Source organism: Herpailurus yagouaroundi, unplaced genomic scaffold (genome assembly GCF_014898765.1).
Source record: "Herpailurus yagouaroundi ecotype Mexico unplaced genomic scaffold, PumYag 140, whole genome shotgun sequence".
Classification (NCBI taxonomy): Eukaryota; Metazoa; Chordata; class Mammalia; order Carnivora; family Felidae; genus Herpailurus; species Herpailurus yagouaroundi.
Genome location: NW_024412395.1, coordinates 39070266 through 39092024, shown reverse-complemented (window position 1 = coordinate 39092024; position 21759 = coordinate 39070266).

Sequence of the window (21759 nt, the reverse complement as noted above, 5' to 3'; positions counted from 1 at the left end):
ACTTCTATTCAACATTGTAACACGAGTACTAGTCACAGCAGTTAGGTAAGGGAAAGAAATTAAAGACATCTGAATCAGAAAGGAAGAGGAAAATTATTTCTGTTCATAGATAAAATGTTCTCTGCAGAAAACTCCAAAGATTCTACACACACACACACACACACACACACACACACACACACACTGTTAGAACTAATAGGTTCGGCAAAGTTGTGGAATGCAAAATAAACACGTAAAAATCGGCTGCATTTCTATAGGCTCACAACCAACAATCTACAAAAACAATAAGAAAACAATTCAATTACGATAGCATCAAAAACAAAATACTTAGGAATAAACTTAAGGGAGCAAAAGACTTGCACACTGAAAATACAGAATATTGCGGACAGGAATTAAAGACACAAACAAATGGAAGGACATTCCATGTTCATTGCTCGAAAGACTGCATATTGTGAAAACATCCATATAACTCAAAGTGATCTACAGATTTAATGCAATTTTTACCAAAATCCCCAAAGACAGTTTTCAAAAAATAATAAAAGCTGACTTACAATTCATATGAAACCACAAAGGACCCTAAATAGCCAAAACAATCTTGAAAAAGAAGAATGAAGTTGGGGGTGGCCAGGTGGCTCAGTCAGTTAAGCATCTGACTCTTGGTTTCAGCTCAGGTCATTATCTCATGGTTCATGAGTTCTAGTCCTGCATCAGGCTATATGCTGACAGTGCAAAGCCTGCTTAGGATTCTCTCTCTCTCCCCCTCTATCTCTGTTCTTCCCCACCTCTCTCTCTCTCTGCCCCCCACTCAAAATAAACAAATAAACTTAAAATTGTTTTCTAAAAAAGAACAAAGCTGGAAGTTTAATACTTCCTAACTTAAAAATATTTTACAAAGCTACAGTAATCAAAACAGTACGTTATTGGCATAAAAACAAACATATTGTAAATCAATAAAACATCTCAGAAATAAACTTATGCAAATATACCATGTTGTTAATACTGAAAAGACTTGATAATTCATCCAAAAGCACTATTTTAAAAAATCTCCATGCTACTCCTCCAAAGTCTCCTTTATAATGATAGTAGAGGAATAAAGGAAAAACCCACAAAGGCAAAGAAAACAGAAGCAGCAATAATAGCAGAAGAGAGATGCCAAAAAAATATTAACTGCTGGGAAGCAGATGCACTAGTGGTAATTAATGTGACAGTGTATTGAGGAACCTTGTTTGTGTCTCAGGACCCTGGAAAGTCTGAGGAATTAAAGTTTCCCAGTGTCACCATATGGGAGAGCATAGGACTGAAAACATGAGGACTGTCTGAAAGACTGGATAAAATCAGGACGGAATCTAGATTCCTTCCTGCTCATGTATAATTAGAGGTTTGATATAAAGAAAGCTGAGCCAGAACCATGAACTTCAGGTACCATGGAGTTGGGAGACGGGGGAGCAGGGGAGAAGTCATAAAAAACTCCATGGATTCCAGGTGTGCCTGGTTGGCTCAGATAAGGTTAAGCACCGGACTTAGGTCAGATTATGGTCTCATGGCTCATGGATTTGAGCCCCACCTTGGGCTGTATGCTGACAGCTCAGAGCATGCTTCAGATTTTGTGTCTCTCTCTCTTTCTGCCCCTCCTCCACTCTCTCTCTCTCTCTCTCTTTCAAAAATAAATAAACATTAGAAATTTTTTTAACTCCATGGATTCCAGTGAGAGGCCCTGCTCCTCCAGTTTGCTTCCAAGAACTCTTGCTGGTCTTCCTGCATGGGAGACTGATTCAAGAAAAAATATTTTCGGGGCCCCTGGGTGGCTCAGTCGGTTAGGTGTCTGACTTCAGCTCAGGTCATGATCTTGCAGTTCGTGAGTTCCAGCCCCACGTCAGGCTCTGTGCTGATGCCTCGGAGCCTGGAGCCTGCTTCGGATTCTGTGTCTCCCTCTCTCTCTGCCCCTCCCCTGCTCATGCTCTGTCTCTCTCTGTCTCTAGAAAATAAATAAATGTTAAAAAAAATTAAAAAAAAAAAAAGAAAAGATTTTCACCCATTCCCAACAAAATGGCTGTGTCTCACTCAATCACTGTCCAGTGAAGCTTCTCAAGGAACTTCAGAACTTGTAATCCACCATTAAGTGCTTTGCTCTTAAATATTAACCAACCTCCAAAGGTACCCAGACATTTGATAAAAACTTTTAAGACAAAAACCAAAGAAACTGAAAACCATCTCAAAGGAGACAGGAAGCTGATATATATATATATATATATATAGAGAGAGAGAGAGAGAGAGAGAGAATTTTTAAAAATATAAAGTATACAATTGTGAGTTGTAGAAAGATTTGAAAAACCATGAAAGATGGTATGACATTCAGAAAGCAACCCCCAAATATTAAAATTAAATAAATAAAAAATTAAAATGTAGAAAATGTTTTGAGGGAAACAGAAAAGTTGGAAGATAAGTGGAAAAGATTTCTTCCAAACTGAACTAAAATGACAAATTCACAATGTGATAGAAAATTACATGATTGTTTTAAGAGGTACAATATGTGGATAGTGGGATTTCCAGGAGACAGGGACAAATAAAATAGAGAACTGTAGTTACCAGAGAAACAATAAAATGAAAATTTCCAGGACCGCAGACCATGAATTTCAGTATTGAAGAGTCTACTGAAGTCTTAGCATGAGAAAGGGAAAAGGATGACTTCAGCACACAACATCATAGAATTTTAAAATGCTAGTCCCTAACTAATGATACCAGTGGCCTCCAGAGTAGGCAAACAGGTCACAAACAAAAATCGAGACTCAATATGATACCATTCAACGACCTCACTGGTGGTTGGAAGGCTATGAAAAATGCTTTCAAAATTCTGAGGGAAAATGATGTGTTGAAGTCTAAATCTAGCCACCCTGGAAATTAATTTTAGGGATTAACTAAACTAAATGTGCTTTCACATATTCAGGGTCTCAACAATTTACCTGCCGTGTACACTTCCTAAGGAAATTATTCGAGGATGCGTTCCATTAAGAATGAAGGAATAAACCAAAATGAACTAAAACCCAGGTCATAAGATGGCAGGCCACCCTGAGCGGTGGCAGTGGTGATAGAAAATTCTCGGAGGACACAAGAGCCACAGACGATAACCACCAGGCCAGATGGAGTGGGAGGACTCCCAAGGAGTGATGGAAGAAAAGAAAGTTATGCCACCCGCGGAGTGTGTCTATTGAGAGTCTGAGGGTGGGTTAGTGAGAAATACACTGAAACACAAACAAACAAAATATCCAACAAATTATTAACTCCAGGGAATGTAAATGTTGCACTCATAAGTAATTCATAGTCCGTGATGTGGCTCAGCTGTGAATATATTTACACAGAGTAATGTCAACACTGAAATTGTGGATTAAACTAAGATTATGATACAACCATATTTGCACACGGGGGGTGGGGGGCAGGGTTTGAAAGGAATCGCAAGAAGCAGGCAGAGGGATGGAGAGGCGGAACAAGTAAGAGAACTGAATGTTCCTCCTCCGTAGTGGAAAGACAATAAATAAAACTCTTGTTCTCAGCAACAGCCTATCTTTCCAGTTGAATTCGGTGTAGAGTTTTAGCCTCATTGACAGAATCGGCCATATTGCAGCGCCCTCAGAGACACTCCACCAGCCCGTCAGCATCTCCCCCTTAGCGAGCTGAGTCCTGGCTCTGTGGGGCCCCTCTTCCAGACTTCGAATAACCTTAACCTCTCTTCTTTGTTCCAAGAGACCTAGATTTGGTAGCTACTTCCCTTAGTCACTACCTCTTTGATAACTTAGTTTTCCTTACTGCCTTTGAAGTTGTCCAGCTAAACATTCTCTATTCCTGGTTAACCATTCTTTAGATTAAACTCTCTGTGTTGAAATAATTGGTGTGATTTCCATCTCCTGACTAGACCTGACTGGTAAAATACCTAAAACTAAAAATTAATGAATAGCCGTACACATCTACTGAATAGGAATATAGAAATAAGTATCTGTTGAAACCATCCAAAGAGTTGCTGCTAGAGGTTTTTGTTAGTTTGCTTTGGTTTGGAGCAGAAGACTTATGTCAAAAAAAAAAAAAAATCTCACGTGAAAACCCCATATTTAATGATATAAGAGGAATTTCTCTGCTTGGAAAGCCTGATTCTGGTTGTTAAGCAGAGCCCTCCAACTAAGGCCTCTCCTTGGAAACCTATGGAGAGAAACCAGAAAACACTTCTAAGATGGGTCATGAAATAAGGAATATCAGTCTCAAAGTTCCTTCTTTTACTGAGCAGTATAAAATCCCAGGTGTGTGATTCATGAAACATTATTTTGTCTATTGTGGGGTGATAACAAAATCTATTGCTGTTCCTAAAGAGTCATGACAATATTAAAGTAGGACAAAAGATCCCATTCATATTTAAACGGTAGAATGAAATGAGAATTCAGAGAAGGCAGTCATCAGGAGAAGAGGTGACAGTGAACATGGACCTTGCACATAAGAGACAAGGAGAAGGAAGTAGAATACAATCACTTAGAAACGGAGTCATAAAATCCAAATCTTTAAGCAACCGTACATTCAGATCAATTCACCAGTTTACAACAGTTAACATCTGAGAGAAAAAATTGTTTGCGGAGCTCAAACATCTGTGTCTTGTTGCCTGAGGATAGTTTGGATATACAGTAATTGCATCTTGTTTCCCAGTGTTTGTCTTAGCTTTCTTGTGTCCCACTGATGCATTGATTCTGCCCCACAGGCTCCCAACTTCGGTCTTCAGTGCAGAGCATGCTGGGATAAGGGCTTTGTTTCCTCAGCTCTACCAATAGAGGGATGTTGTCCTGGAAAGTCAGATTTCTAGGTACTCCAAGCTTCCTGTGGCAGTGGTTAATTATCCAAAGGAAACTTTTATATTTCTAGGAGAATTACCTCCAAGCCTTGGAGTCCCTGCAACGCTCTTGTGAATCAGACTTGAAAATAAGCTTTGTCAAACAGCAGGGTCCGTCTGAATGTAGGTCAAAAATAGAAAACCTTTCAAAAGATTAGCAGCAACTGGTGAAAGATAAGACAGTATCAAGACTATTCTCAATCCCTTTCCTTCCCCTTAAAACTCATTAGGAATACCATTGTTGCTGAAATCTACTGGATTTTAACAATTTGTATGGCTCGGAAAATATTTCTTTCATTCCAGTCTTCCCGCCACCAGAGAAAAAACTGTAAGCCCTGTATTCCCTAGTTTATCAGAGACCACAAGAAGAATGTGGAGCAGAATATAGAAACCGGTCTACTCTTTACGTGCTTCATATTAGAAGCGCTTTGGTAGGCACAGGTTTCTTTTTAAAGCAAGAAACATAAATTTTAATGAAGTTTGGAAATAGACCTACCATAAAACCAGGCAACCACCTTTGCAGGAGTAGCGAACCTGATTTGGTAATAATTTTTGGCTTGTTACAGTGTCTTCTTAATTTGTGTTGTTCTCCCAAACACAGAATCCTTTAAAAGACATAAGTAAAAAAAAATCTGAAATGCAAGAGTCCATTGGTGTTTTCACCTTCTAAGAACAACTCATATTAACCTTTCGTTCGGTTTACCTATACAATGGGAGTGGCTTATTTTGTTCGAAATGAGAACTCGTATTTTTAGCTCTTTTGTTCATACCTCAAAGGTTCTTCAGTACCTAATTAATACTGGTTTCTAGGTAGCTCCTCATTATTTTCAAATCTTCACAATAATCCTGTGAGATGGCACGTTTAGCCTTTGAACATAGAAGCTCAGCGTCAGAGGGTTTAGCTTCAGTATGCAAAAGAAGGGCCTGGAACTCTTTTCTCAGTGCAGAGTCTATGTCCTTTCTTCCAAGTCAAGATGCCTTCTTTGGTAAGGAACACACAGGTTTATTTTTATTTATTTTTTTATAATTTTTTTTAATGTTTATTCATTTTTGAGAGACAGAGAGAGAGAGCACGAGCGGGGAAGGGGCAGACAGAGAAGGAGATGTAGAATCCGAAGCAGGCTCCAGGCTCTGAGCTGTCAGCACAGAGCCCGACGCGGGGCTTGAACTCACGAACTGTGAGATCATGACCTGAGCTGAAGTCGGGCGCTCAACCGACTGAGCCACCCAGGCGCCCCAGGAACACACAGGTTTAGATACACACAGCACAGCTGATGGCCCCAATGATAGGAAATAATGAATCCTTTGTAGAAGACAATTAGTTGAGAGTTCATGTAAGCTCCTTAGAGCAGATGTCTGCAGCTGGTGAAAACCAAAAAGAAAGAAGGACAAGTTGATGTCCAAGAAATGGGAAATTTGGACTACCTCTGAAGGAGATTGAAATGATTTGTTTGGGGGAAGAAATAGAAATTCCTTGGTCTTCTTCTTATGAGAATTCCCTTTGTCATGGAATGAATAACTGTATAAAAACTGCTCTAGGTGTTATAATATGTTTTTGGTACCAAGTAAAATCTATTTTTTTTCAAACAGGTTAATTCCCAGTGTTCTTGTTAGGCATATGTGTACCTAGTAAGTGAGAGTGTATATTGGTATAGCTTTCTGAAAAGAAATTATGTTCAGAATCTGTGACATTTCTTATACTTTTACTGTGAAATTTCATTTTCAGGAGTTTTTCCCGAGGAAAAGATAGAAAATATGGGCAAAACATATGTATAACGGTGCTTATTGAAGCGATATTTTTAATAAAAAAATTGGAAACAACTCAAATGTCCAACTTTATAGAATGTTTAAATGTATTATGGTATTGCATACATTGGAATAGTATGAAACAAAAACAATGTATTTGAAAAATTCTTTATAGCTTGGAGATATGTTTATAATATAACGTGAAGTGAAAAAAGCAATATAGAAGCAATTCACAGAGTATGATTTTAGTTTGGCAGAAGAAAGATTTATTTCCAAAAGAAAAAAAATTATTGGAAGGAAAACACCAAAATATTAATAACAATTGCCTTAGAACAGTGAGATTATGATCTTTATTTTCTTCTTTACCCTTTTTTCTATTTTCCAAATTTCAACAATATATGTTACTTTCATAACCAGAATATAAACAATAATACTTATTTAAGACAAAGGTTTTTTTTTTTTTTATTTCAAAAAAAATTTTTTTTCAACGTTTATTTATTTTTGGGACAGAGAGAGGCAGAGCATGAACGGGGGAGGGGCAGAGAGAGAGGGAGACACAGAATCGGAAACAGGCTCCAGGCTCTGAACCATCAGCCCAGAGCCTGACGCGGGGCTCGAACTCACGGACCGCGAGATCGTGACCTGGCTGAAGTCGGACGCTTAACCGACTGCGCCACCCAGGTGCCCCAAGACAAAGGTTTTTTATAAATTTCTTTTCACCTTAACAATTCAAAAAATTTCTTTTGCTCTGATAGATATGCCTGCTTTGGGACACATCATTATAAATAATACTTTTTCAGATTAAATTAGCATTTAGACTCATATAACAATGAAACTTCCAGCAGCAAAATGCAACTTTATAAATGCATATATTATTAAGGTGATGAATCTTATTTTTATTTAAATTTAGATTTGATTTTAGGGAACCAGTGGTAATTCAGCACTCACTAAGTCTCATTAAGAGGTTTTGACTCTTTTAAAATTACAATTGGTTTCTTTTAATCATTTTCCACTGTACATAGATGATCTTTGTTTCCTTATTCTTGGACCGATTGCTTTTAAAAACATAAAGATAAGCACATTTATCTTTCTGTTGAAGATTTTAATCCAGGAGCTTAAACTTGCCCAGTACCTTTTTCTGTCAAGAGAATTTAATTTTTCATTTAGAGTATAAATTCACTTTACAGTGTCCAATTGAAATAATTTTTTTATATATTAATGATTTGAAATTCTCTTTAAATAAGTAAATGGGTTTGCAATTAGGAGAAATGTTAACTTTCATATATGAATGGCTTATATGTCACACACATTAATGGGATTCGAATACAAAAGCATTCATGGTAATATGAGGACCTCAAGACCTCTACGCTGTTATCTGTTTCATCGCATTCTCTTTATTCATAAAAAAGTCTCCAGAGGTTCTGATCCAAAATAGCGACATACGAAAACCCTGAACATACCTCCTCCACCGAAAATACCAAATAACACCTATTTATAGAACAATTCCTCTTGAAAAAGAACTGAGGGCCAACTGAACAATTTCTGCACAATCATAAAAAGTCTCCAGGTATTTCCAAGAATATCCAGGAATAATAGTGATTCACCTGAGCTCAGGGGAAGTGTCCTGTCATGTTATTCTATTCTGGCCTCCTGTTCATATCCTATTATTATTGCTGCCTTAAGAATGCTGGAGAGGGGCGCCTGGGTGGCTCAGTCGGTTGAGGATACGACTTCAGCTCAGGTCATGATCTCACTGTCCGTGAGTTCAAGCCCTGCCTCGGGCTCTGTGCTGAGAGCTCAGAGCCTGGAGCCTACTTCAGATTCTGTGTCTCCCTCCCTCTGCCCTTTCCTTGCTCATGCTCTGTCTCTCTCTGTCTCTCAAATTGAATAAATGTTAAAAAAAAATTAAAAAAAAAAGAATGCTGGAGAAAAAAAGGTGGGGGGCACCTGAGGGGCTTAGTCAGTTAAGCCTGTGACTCTTGATTTTGGCTCAGGTCGTGATCTCACAGGTCATGAGATAGAGTCTTGAGTCTGGCTGTGCTGACAGCTAGGGATTCTCTCTCTCCCTCTCTCCCTCTGCCCCTCCCCCACTAGTGCTCGCTCTCTCTCGCTCTCTCTCTCCCCCAAAATAAATAAAGAAACATTTTTAAAAAAAGAATGCTGGAGAGACATTTTTGAAACATGCTGAAGAGAATTAAAGAATGAACTGGAGAAACGAGGAACGGTAAATTATTTCTTCATTACCTTCAAAATATGCTAATACCAGCATTATTTTATGATTATAAGACTTAAAAATGTTTATAGGTGTCTGAAACTACAGAGAAGAAAATAAAGCGTTTCCATTATCTCTCTCACACTTACTTTTTCAGACATTTTTTATATGCATGTGCTGATTTTATGTTTACAAAAATGGAATGAGACTGAATACACTTGCTTTACACACTTCGTAGTAAAAAATAAACATCTTCCCCTCTCAAAACTAACAATTTATATCATTATTTTAGTGGCTGTAGAGAGTATTCCACTGGCCAATACCCATGATTTATTTCATAAATTCCTTATTATTTTTATTTTCATACACATTTTGACATATTTGTGAGAATTGTTTTTCCTAAGGCTAATTCTTAGATTTAATTAGATTTAATTTCCTGATCAAAGGAGATGCACAATTCTGTCTTTTGTTAAATATTTCAATTAAAACTTCATTGAGACTTCAAAAGGCCTTGAGAAATAAAACACACACACAAGGGATATATATAACCTTTTTTTTGGTTCCAGCTATTTAGCATTCTATTTTGGCACCAATGTATTCAGGATTTTTTTGTTTTAAGTTTATAGTAATATGTTTCCGAAACTAGCAAATCTTCCATCATCGCTTTTCCTGGAAATTTTCAGTCTGTTTTAACAGTTTCCTTTTTAAATGATTTTAAGTATCTGTTTAAGTATTAGATTGAGAACATGTTTTTTTTCAGGCAATTTTTTTGTTTATTTGTTTTACTGCCTAAGACTGCTTTTGTTTTAGGGGCGCCTGAGTGGGTCAGTCAGTTGAGCATCTGACTCTCGGTTTAAGCTCAGGTCATGATCTCAGGGTTCATGAGTTCTATCCCCACCTTGGGCTCTGTGCGGACAGTGCAGAGCCTGCTTGGGATTCTCTTTCTCTCCCTCTCTCTCTGCCCCTCCCCTGCTCATGCTCTCTCTCTCTCTCTCTCAAAATAAATAAACTTAAAAAAAAAAGAGTGCTTTTGTTTTATACAGTTTGCCACTTTAATTAACTGATTTTCCATATGGGCCATCACATGAATCATAAACCATAACACAGCAATCATATTTTTAATATTTATATATCTAATATTATGGTGTTGAACAATTGCATCAGGTAACTATTCTAAGGATGAGGTTAAATAGTGGTGTTAATCATGTGCATCTTCTTCCCAATTTCATTTTTTAAAGGACAATCCTCGTTTTTAAATTGAGATGGTTTGAGTTTTTTACTCATTGTTCTGTTCTTGTTTTAATGTGTTTTTGGTTTTTTAAAATCAATCATGGTTGTATTTTCAGCCATTTTGTTTCTGGTATCTGTGTAGTTAACGATAAGTGTTTTTTCCTATTGATCTTTACCATGATGAATTATGGATTTCTTAACATTGATTCATACTATCATCATTAGAATAAATTTTATGTATCTAATTGATACTATGTTGATAAATGTTTCATAAATATTTAGATTTTTCCTAATATTCATAAGTGAGGATGGTCTTCATTTGACATTTTTACCTATCAAATTTCGCAGATTAAATTCTGAATTAAACTAACTTTAGAAGATCACTTCAGAAACCTTTCTTTTTCAGCACACATGCAGGAAACAGTTTAAAAATCCAGTAATTAACTTATTCTTTAATGTCTGATTGACACTATATTTAAATTTTCTCAGTAAAATTCCTTTCATGGGAGTAGTTCTTTGATAACTTTAATTCTAATTGGCTAAATTTCTTTTAAGCTATAATACATTTGGTTAAAATTATCTTTCAGTTATATTAATACATATATTCTTAGAAAATTTTCATTTCCTAAGATTTCCAAATTTATTGTTTTGAAATTTGGCATAATATTCTTCTACAAATATTAGATCTTCTGAACATTAGTGCTTATATTCTGTTTCTAATTTGTAACATTATAAATTTATAGTTTCTTTTTCACTTTGGCTAAGGGTTCTTACAGAACATGTATCACTTTTTAAAATCTCTTCAGATATTCATCTTCAAATCTATCAAGTAAGTTTTTCCCCCAATTTATTAATCTTTAAATTTGTTTATGTTCAGTTTTTTATGAGAGTCTCTAATGTGAATTTATTTTTTGCATGACCTTTAAACTGAATATATATATTAATATATTATATTGTATTGTATAATACATACATACATATTGTATATTGTATAATATAATGATGTATATTATCCGAATAGGATTACATGATTTTTATATTTGTTTATAATTGTACTATGTTTTATGTTATAAATTTTCCTGTGATTTTGGATTTGAACACAGTCTATAAGTTATGATGTAGTCTTTTCAATGACATAACGTTCGAAAGGGTCTGTGATTTGGCTTTGACACCATTCAAATCCTTTGTTTTCAATACCATTTTAAAAGTATTTTTAACCTTCTAAATGGTTATATTACATTTTTTTGTTTGTTATTAAATATTAGTTTTATGTATGGATGTTGAACTTTTATTTTTATTTACCTCTGAACTCTCTCTGTCTTCCTATGGCAGTTAGTGTTCCATTGACTATTCTAAATAGTTCAATTTTTTCTTCATGTAAACAACACATTTCATTCATCATAAAGAACATGCCTTTCATTCAGCCTGGATTCTTACCTAATATTTAAAACAAAAATGGGGCGCCTGGGTGGCGCAGTCGGTTAAGCGTCCGACTTCAACCAGGTCACGATCTCACGGTCCATGAGTTCGAGCCCCGCGTCAGGCTCTGGGCTGATGGCTCAGAGCCTGGAGCCTGTTTCCGATTCTGTGTCTCCCTCTCTCTCTGCCCCTCGCCCGTTCATGCTCTGTCTCTCTCTGTCCCAAAAATAAATAAACGTTGAAAAAAAAAAATTAAAAAAAAATAATAAAATAAATAAAAAAATAAAACAAAAATGTGTCTTTATATGTCCCAGTATTTAAAACTTCGATTAGGACATAGCTAACTGTTGTTATCAATATTTTCTGGTATGTAGTATGCATTTTAAATGCAGAGAAACTTTCTTCTCTTCAATCTTTGAATAACACTTCTGTTTCGTTCTAGTTGATGCTGAGAAAAAAAAAAAAAACAAAGACGCAAAACAATTATGTATTTATTCTTCAGTAATTTTCTTCCAAATTCTTCAACTCTTCTTATTTCTTGTATCTCTTATTGATTCTGCTCAATACTGCTTGTATTTTCAAAACGTGTGGTTAACTATTTTGTTTTAAACTCTTCATTTATCCTATTAACTATTTTAAAAAAAATTGTATATCTCTTCTGGTTTCCTCTTCATTTCCCCTGTATGGTTTCACCAAGGCTTTATTTTTAAAGAAATCAATTATTGTTTTTTATGGAGATTTAGAAGAAGCCATAGGTTGGGGGTGCTTGGTGGCTCAGTCAATTAAGCGTCCAACTCTTGATTTCGGCTTAGGTCACGATCTCACAGTTCCTGAGACTGAGCTCTGAGTCACGCTCTGCGCTGACAGCACGTAGCCTGCTTAGGACTCTCTCTCTCCCTCTCTCTCTGCCCTTCCCCCACTTTCATGTGTGTGCACACGTGCGCACTGTCTCTTTCAACATAAATAACTAAACTTAAAAAAAAAAGGTAGCCATGGTTTGAATCTTACTGTTTTCTGAAGAAATCATTTTTCATAAACGTTTTGGTCTTCCAATTCATGGATACAATGTTTGACTTTTTATTATACAGAAAGAGAACACTATTTCTTTGTGTGTGTGTGAGTGTGGGTGTGTGTTTACTTACTTACCCATCCTGATTTATTCACAAACAATACAACTTTTATCCAGAAACAGAGAAGATGGCTCTCTCCTGGATCTCCTCCGTCTCTCCCTGAATTTCGTTAGAAACATTTATAACCCACATTTAAATGCTGTTGCTAGTTCGGTGATCCAGAGAAGCATGGGGACACGAAGGTGGAACGGGAGCCCTGGGTAACTATGAATGAAGAAGTTTGTGCCACCTCTAAATATGTGCACACATGTGTCTATGTGTGAAGTCACTATGAGAAGTGCCTGGCTTGGTATCACCAGGATTCTTTCGTGGCTGAGAAATAGCCTTACTTTTTGGGCCCAATCATCACTTCAATTAAACTGCCTCACTTAATTGATTGCTTTCCTGGTGACTCTGCCACTATGGGGCTTCAGTGGTCCAATCTCGTGGAGTGATCCTCACCCTAGCTTCCAGTCCAATGTCACCTGGAAGCTATTGGAGATATTAAAGATAGCCTTGTTGTCTTGCATTCGATGTCCATATCTACTCACCAGCATCTGCTACGTTGAGCTATAGTTTCTTCTCATTTCCGCTCAGAACTTTGGGATTCATTGTCACCATGGATCTTACAAGGTGTTTCGTTTGGTTGGTTAATTTGGTTTTTTGGCTTGTTATAAACACGAGCAGACTAGTCATGACTGTAGAAAGATAAAACATTCGATAAGTTATAATGATTACATTTTAAGATCTGTTAGAGAGAGGAGAGAAAAATAACAGGGTACCAATATAATGAAGTTTACAAAACCAAGGCAGTGTTATCTTTGATAAAAAAGAAAAATACAGAGAGAATCATCGTTACTAGATGTGAAAAAGATTATTCAGTTGTCAAATGCATTCAAGTATAAGAATATCACATTAGAGATATTCTAGAGAGTAATATTCAAATGCTTGACCTAAAATTGGCATTTGACTTATGAATTTGCAAATATGGGATGGACTGCTAAAATGTATATTGATTTTTTTTTTCATGGATTCTGATGTGTGGTTATGTTTGGAAATTACTCTTCTAGTTTTGTGGAAATGTACATTTGGAGAAAACACAAGAAATTTGACTACATGTATGGAAATTCTTGAAATGAAATAGGTGTGGTTTTTTTTTTTTAATTTTTTTTTCAACGTTTTTTATTTATTTTTGGGACAGAGAGAGACAGAGCATGAACGGGCGAGGGGCAGAGAGAGAGGGAGACACAGAATCGGAAACAGGCTCCAGGCTCTGAGCCATCAGCCCAGAGTCTGACGCGGGGCTCGAACTCACGGACTGTGAGATCGTGACCTGGCTGAAGTCGGACGCTTAACCGACTGCGCCACCCAGGCGCCCCAAAATAGGTGTGGTTTTAAAGCAATCTGGTATTAAAATGCAAAAACAAAAACAAATGAGTGTCATTGTTTCTGTTGAATTACTTTCAGGTCGGCAATTGGTTCTTTAGATTTAAGGATTGAAAATCTTCATTTGAGAATGGATTTGATTTTTTTTTTTTTTGGAAGCAGGTTGAAGCTTTTTGGAATTATTTTTCAGCAGCATGAATGAACAGGTCTTTGGGAATCTCTTTCCATGTCTTGGTTGAAAGAGGAAAGTGAAAGCCAACTCTTCCTGGAGTTATTATAACTGAAATTCAAATATTAGCATGAAGAGAATTACCCTTACGTTGATCAAGATGCTTATGATCAGAGGCACATTTCAAAAGAAAAGAATCTCTTATTCTTGACATTTATGTTCACAGACCTGACACAAACAAGAGATAAGCCTTTTTAGTACATGCAAAAAATCCCAAGTATTAAGTCAGATTGTATGTAATAAGTGAGATTGGTATTTAACTACATGACAACTCCAGGTGAATTTTTAAAAAAGCAAGCCCAAAGACTACTCTTTCTATAATGGACTTCACATAATTCAACTCTATCCCCACACTGTTCATGTGTTTTAGTAGCTTGCACATTAAACTTCAGGATAAGTAACATTAAAGCTAGACAAATTTCAAACATAACACACATGAAAAGCAACCTAAGGTCTGTGTTTATTTCGATTATGTGAGCATTGAGCAGTTCTTATGTAATTAAAACTGAGGCATAATGCATTTCTTTATAAACCACCTCTATTTTTTTAAAACCTTCATCTTCATGTTTCCTTTTCCTACCACATAGTTGAATTAATTGTATTCAAAGACAGGCCAGATAACAGGACACAGAGTATGCTTTCAAAAAAACTTTCTTCCTTGTCATAGTTCTCCTCAGCTTTTTGGAGGTGGGGAGATTACCCAAGAGCGTCTCAAGTCTACTTTGTCCTAGCTGGACAATGTCAGCTGATTTACTTCTTTGAAGTTTAAATCCTGAATATATTTTTTAAATGAATTTATACTTGATTCAATCTAGTTGTGGCAAATTGGGTGTTATGGATAACACAGAGGAGCAGAATTAGAGTACAACGATGTTACAAAGGATTCCTTGAGAAGCTCTCAGCAAGTTTGCTTTCTATGCTTTTATTTTTGTGAGATCTAATGAGAAGGTATGAAGCATATCAGTGATAGGACACATCCTGTCTCATTGTCTAATAAATTTCTTCTAACTGAGAGAAGCAAGGCCTAATTTCCTTGCTGTGAAATCCCACGAGAATGTGCGGGTAGAGCGACTTCCGGAAAGTCTGTCCCATCCCAATTTTCTCCTATAACATTGTTTTTCTTCTAAAACACTGAAACCATCTGTGGGATTCAGTCCCAATTTTAGAGGATGGCTGGCGGTACCTCCCTAAGATGCACTGTGGCTATAGAAGTATAGGAAAAATACACTTACCATGTTTAAGAAATTATAGTCAACCAGCCGTCTCATTTCAGAGCCAGAAGTAGTAAAGGAAGCTGGTGTTAGAATCGGAGAGATCATCCACCATTGGACTCAAAGGGATTTCTGTTGAAGCATGGCTAGGGACCAAAGAATTGCCTGTGAGGTGACCAGATCTTGAGGCACAGATCAACAGTGCTACTGTTCCATAAAGGACTTCTTTTAGAATTCATTCATTCTTGCTCCAGAATCTGGGCTTCTTCTGGATACAAAGTGCAAGTTTCTCAGGACCAAGCCTCCAATTTTTGTTCCTTGGACAATCTGTATTTTATCTCTCATTTCCCATCCCCACACATCAGCCACACATTTTTCTGCCTTCAGGTAACAGAATGAATATGTTTTATCAACGTAAACAATGCTTATAAGGTGTGGGAAGTTGTCCTAGGACTAAAAAAATCATTATTTTATTTATTTAGTTAGTTAGTTACTTATTTAAGGATTTATGTGAGTTTTCCTAGCTTCCTTGAAGCTCCAAGAACAAAGACTCAAGACAATTTGTGGCTGACTCAGAGAAAAAGGAATTGAGTCTCACCCTGTAAGTTACTGACGGCACGATCTATACTGGGGTGGAGTTACGCTCGACTCTAGTAACCACAAATACAATTTAGTTCGTTGAATTTATTTTAATAGCAACTGGGTGTATGAACTGATTCTTACAATGTACTTATATGTGAAGTAGACAGCCCTTCTCCTTTTCATTGACGCAAAGCGGGCTCCAGGCTCCAGGCTCTGAGCTGCCAGCACAGAGCCTGACGAGGGGCTCCAACTCACGAACAGTGAGATCATGACCTGAGCTGAAGTCGGACGCTTGCTGACTGAGCCACCCAGGCGCCCCAAATTTGTTCAACTTCTACAAGTGATTAAAGACACGCTTTACAACATAATTGTTCAGGATTTTTGTGGGGGTGGGGGGCAGAGAGGGGGAAAATAAAGACCAAATTAAACATGGTTGAATGGTACAAAGATATGAAGCTATGTTATTGACATAACTGACTCCACACTTAAACAACTTTAATATACCAAAGCCTTACCTGCAACCACTCTCTGTTGGTATTTTCCTGAAGAATCTTTTCCCACAATTGCAGATCCTGATGGTGAGATGAATTTCTACCACTCTGGAATTTAAGAACCAAAAAGCTATAGCCTTTGCAAATAATTATAGTTGGATGCTTTTTTAAAAGTATTAACTTATATGTTTCTTGTCCCTGAATGGTTTGTCAGCTAAATCATTCCATGATTGTTAGCTCAGAAAAGGATTAGAGGTGATAGAAAGTTTTGACAAGCTATTTTGTTTTCATGCTCAGGCCTTTGGAAATATAGAAAGGACTTTGAAGAAGGCAGTGCATTTGGAAGAATATGATGATTTTTACAAGAAGCACATTTTGACCCAAGACTAGAAAAGCTTCTGCAGGTTGGAAGGGGCGGGGGGGTGGGAGGGGATGTGTGGAATGAGAGGGAGGCAAGGAGACCTTAGATGCTGCAATAATGAAGCCTAACCTCAACTCCTATCATCATTTTATAGGATGGAGTTCATTTTTCTTGGACAAGATCAGATAGCTGTTAAATGCCTGAGGCAGATCTCCTCATACTCAGGCTTTCTCGCTATTTCCACTGTAACTAAGGTAACCATGTAATTCATTGTCCAAAGAACTCAGGGAAATTTTGAGAGTAAAATGAGAGCTATTAATCATGCCAGGACAATGGTCCTTATGGTTACCCTGACTATAACCCAAATCACCAAGGACCATATCTATTTTGACCTGTTGTACTGTATCATCTGCTATCTACTTGATCCTGAATCTTTGTCCTCATCACTACGTTCTGATTGTAGCAGACCTCCTATGGTTTATGGTAAAGCCTCCTATGGATGATATTCCTAATATAGTGTCCTTTGAAGAAGCTCTAACACCAACCAGTTGCGTGAGTTTGGCCAAGTTACATAACCTCATTGAGCCTTGGGTTAAATTAGCATTATATAAAATATCTCTTCTACGACTCAATTCTATTCCCATTTTTCTGACCTTATTCTATGTCTTTGGCACTATAGCCAAAGGTCACTAGTGCCAAAGCTCTGGACACTGACTCAGCAAAGACTGCATCTTTTTCTCAGTTAGACCCTGCTTTCCTTCAGGCCTTAAGCTTCACCTACTACGGAATGTCAGCACTGAGGCTTATTTATCAGATTATTAGCTTCTTGGCATATTGTTAGGATTGTTTAAAATACAGGCATTTCTATATAAATGGAAATGCTTAACACTTTATCCTTTCTAATAATCAAGCCAAAGAAACTGCAGCCATCAAACTCTGGTGCAATCTCTTTTATTGAATGTGATAACATTACTGGGTAGCACTCAGTGTTCTTGTGGGGATTAATGCATGAAAATGCCATTTTGCATAACAATAATGTCAAAAGCATAACTCTGAAAAGGTCCATCTTAGTTATAAAACTCAAGCGGAGGATTGATACATTATCTTTAGAGAATTCCAAAATGCTTTGTGATTCTGCATTGTATAATATCTCTGACAAGATAGAAGAAGAAAGTATTCCATTTAAGTACACAGGTGCAGATCTGATCCCAGAGCTCTGTTTCTGAAGTCGTGTTTGTTTTAGGTAAAGGTCACCAAGAAATGCTCCTTTTGAAACTTCAGATATTAGAAGAAAATATGGCAATATTGGGGTGAATGACCTTTGTGTTGATCACTCTGTCAAGAATCCATAAATATAGGCACACGAGAAGAGACTTTACCTATATTCACCGATTTTGAGAATGAAATTCGATATTTGGAATTATCGTCAACTGCATTTGATTTGACAAATGCAGGCTTTGAGGCATCAATATTCAAAACTCTTCATATCACACTCTTTTGATTGGAATTCTGTAAAGAAAAACATTACCCTCTCTTCCTCCCAGCATTGAATATAGTTGAAACCCATAATAGTAAATGGTTCCATATCCTTACGTGGTTTTTATTCGAACTTACTTGCTCCTTGTGGTCTTTTATTTTGTGCTGCTGTTTATCAAGAAACACCATGTGAAAGTTAATAATAACATAATTTAGAGCAATAATTAGATTTTTATTCAATAGCTGTGGGAAAACACTGGGTTGAATAATGAGACAAAAATGAGTGTCTCAGGCCTAACAGGGCATTAATCAACATATTAACTGTGTGGGCAAACTGATTTGAGACTGTTACAGCTTAATTTGTCTCAAAATCATTATTTTTAATGTATTGCATAATGTGCTTTAAAATATGTGTTGAACTGATCACACGTAAGCATTCGATTCCAACAGAATAGAGGCTACTCCTTATCATGTCATGAGTTATCCTCTTTTTATAGTGCACAGTATAAAATCGATATTACTGAAACTCTGACATTTCACAGCTATGTTCAGATAAGGGTAAATTAGTTCTCCAACCTCTCTACCTGCATTCCATTGTAATGGCCATGTCTGTATTTTCATAATTCTTTTTTTTTTTTTCAACGTTTATTTATTTTGGGGACAGAGAGAGACAGAGCATGAACGGGCGAGGGGCAGAGAGAGAGGGAGACACAGAATCGGAAACAGGCTCGAGGCTCTGAGCCATCAGCCCAGAGCCCGACGCGGGGCTCGAACTCACGGACTCGAACTCACGGACCGCGAGATCGTGACCTGGCTGAAGTCGGACGCTTAACCGACTGCGCCACCCAGGCGCCCCTGTATTTTCATAATTCTAATTGCCGAAATATATTTAGTACTCACTGTTGTATTAAAGGGTTTGCACAAAAACGTTTAAATGTCATTGCAGTTTCAATGAACAATAGCGATTTTCCAAATTCAGGAATCTTTGATCGGTTTCACGTGACGGGAACTCAACTCTTAACCTGCGATCTTCACTAAACCTGAACTTGAACCTTCGGAGACCTCAACCATGCCTCAGGATTCAGCTGTCATTGACAGACTCTTCCACATCCTTGGGGAGTCACTTTCAACATCTGTCCCCAAGGGAAGCACAGCTTGGCCCCTCCATCACCAACCTGGGCACAGGGACTCACTCACTCTTTTCCCTGGGCTCCTGAGTAGTGCAGCCTTGGATGTTTCTTTAGCATTTATTTAACAAGAGTGTGATTATTTGCTTACGTGTCAGAATGAATTTATTTGGCTCTTTACTCCTTAAGGAGAAGGACGTTTCTGTCTAACTTTAATATTCCATAATATGTGGATTGACACAGAGGAAAAATATATATGTGATTCGGAGAGAGATAAATTAGTTAATTTAAAAGCTGACTACAGCTGGAGTAGCTCATACACAGGAGGAGTAAGTGGAATTCTGCTTAGGAAGAGAATTGTTCTTATTTCTTTAGGAAGAATATACTAATCGTCTTTTGCGCCCCCCCCCCCAGATTGAAGAGCTTCATTCCCAGGCAACGATAGTTGAGATGGAAAAGTTTTAAGTAAGGGGAATTAAATTGTGCTTAAAAAGAAGAAGGAGGGAAGGAGAGGGGAAAAGGGGGCGGAAAGGAAAGAGAAGGAACAGAGGAGAAAAAGGAGAGAAGGAAACAGGCATGTTGAGCTTTTCCTGTGAGTGAGTTTTCCTGCGAGATAAGAATTTGCGAACTATGAGACTCAGCAGATTTGAGAGGAGGAGAAGAGGCTTCATGGGAAGAAGATGGAGAAGATGTCAACAAACCAAGGCCCAGAGGGAAGGACAAAGCAAGGGAGAAATTCCTTATGGTGGAAAATGGCTGAGATACGATTATGACATTGGCGTCTCCTGTTCAGCCTTGTATTCTAGTCTGCATAAGGCTGAGCTTTCTCTTTCCATCACGTAACATGGGGCCGACATCAGCCTCAATATATCATCCATCCATTAGTGGTGATACCCCACCCTCAGGCGAGTGGGTGATGAACAAGGCGAGATGAGCTGTGGAATGAGGAATAAAGTGGGCAGAGGAAAGCAGAGCAGAGGTGACCAGGAAAAGAAAAAAACTGGTAAACACCTGCAGGGGCACTGAGAAGAGCATTGGTCCCCTCACACTACACGCGTGCAGTGCAAATCTGGACATCTGAGACATGTATTATTCACATAACAAAAGGCTGGGCCCTCTCAGGAAACTCGGGTGGGGGTGGGGGGCACAGCCAAATACCCATGAGAAGATGGGTGTTGGTGTTCTGGGACAACACTCTGAGCTGGCTGCCCATGTGCCTTTCAATTGTAAATTCACTGCATTAAACAGAGGAACCCCCAAGCTTCTCCATTTCCATTTTTTGTCTCCACTCCCACAACCGTGGCCAGCGTGCCAGACAACTCATACTAGATCTTGTTTCACCATGAAATGCATATATCATTATTGTCATTCTCCTCATTCAACACTGTTCTTCTTCCTCACTTTCTGTTTCTACCCACCGTTGTGTCTCTAAAGTTCTTTCCACTTTGCACTCCATAGACACACTCACCCAATCTTCCTGGATTTTGTACGCAATGTCTCTTGCCTTCTTATTTTCTGTTCCTTTCTAACTGACCATATATTAAAGTAGGCTTTTTGGCATGTTTTCTTTTTATGGCTTTGTGCCCAAGCAATCTCAATAACCCCAATTATTCTCTGTGACTCCATTTTTCTCCATTGTCCATAACGCCACATGCCATCATGTCCTCCTGCTCTCCAGAACCACACTTTGATGAGAGTATTCCCTTCTGTGAAAAACTTTAAGGGGCAAAATGTGACATTCAACCTTTCCTTCCTCGTATCTCCTAAAACGTGGTATGTATATTGAGCCCTAGGCCCAGTTCTAAGAACTGGAATTAGAAACGTGAACGAGCAGACAGAAACAGCAGCCTATGAGAGCTTCTATTCTAGTGAGAAGAGTCAGAGTGTAAGCATAAGAGTAAAGTATAAAAATATTGTATAAAACACCTGCTAAGAAAACACAAAACAAAACAAAACAAGAGTGATTGCAATTCTGATAAGATGATCAGGAAAAACTTCAGTAGGGAAATGAATTTAGATAGAGGGATCTGAGGATACGAAATGAGTTCTCTGGGAGTAGGAATTTGCAAGCAGCTGGAGAAGCCCGTGAGCAGACCTAGCAGTCGAGTATGGCAGATGTGTGGGAAAACCAGCAAAGACTCCAGTGTGGGTAGAAATGAGTGAGAGAGGGGGAGTAAAGGGAAATACGGTCAGAAAGTTGTTGGAGGGTCAGATTACGTTGGCCTTTGTGGGACCTTGCAAGAATTCGGCTTCCACTCGGAGTGAAACAGGAACTATTGATGGGATTTTGGGCAGAGTAGCAACTCACCGTCCAAG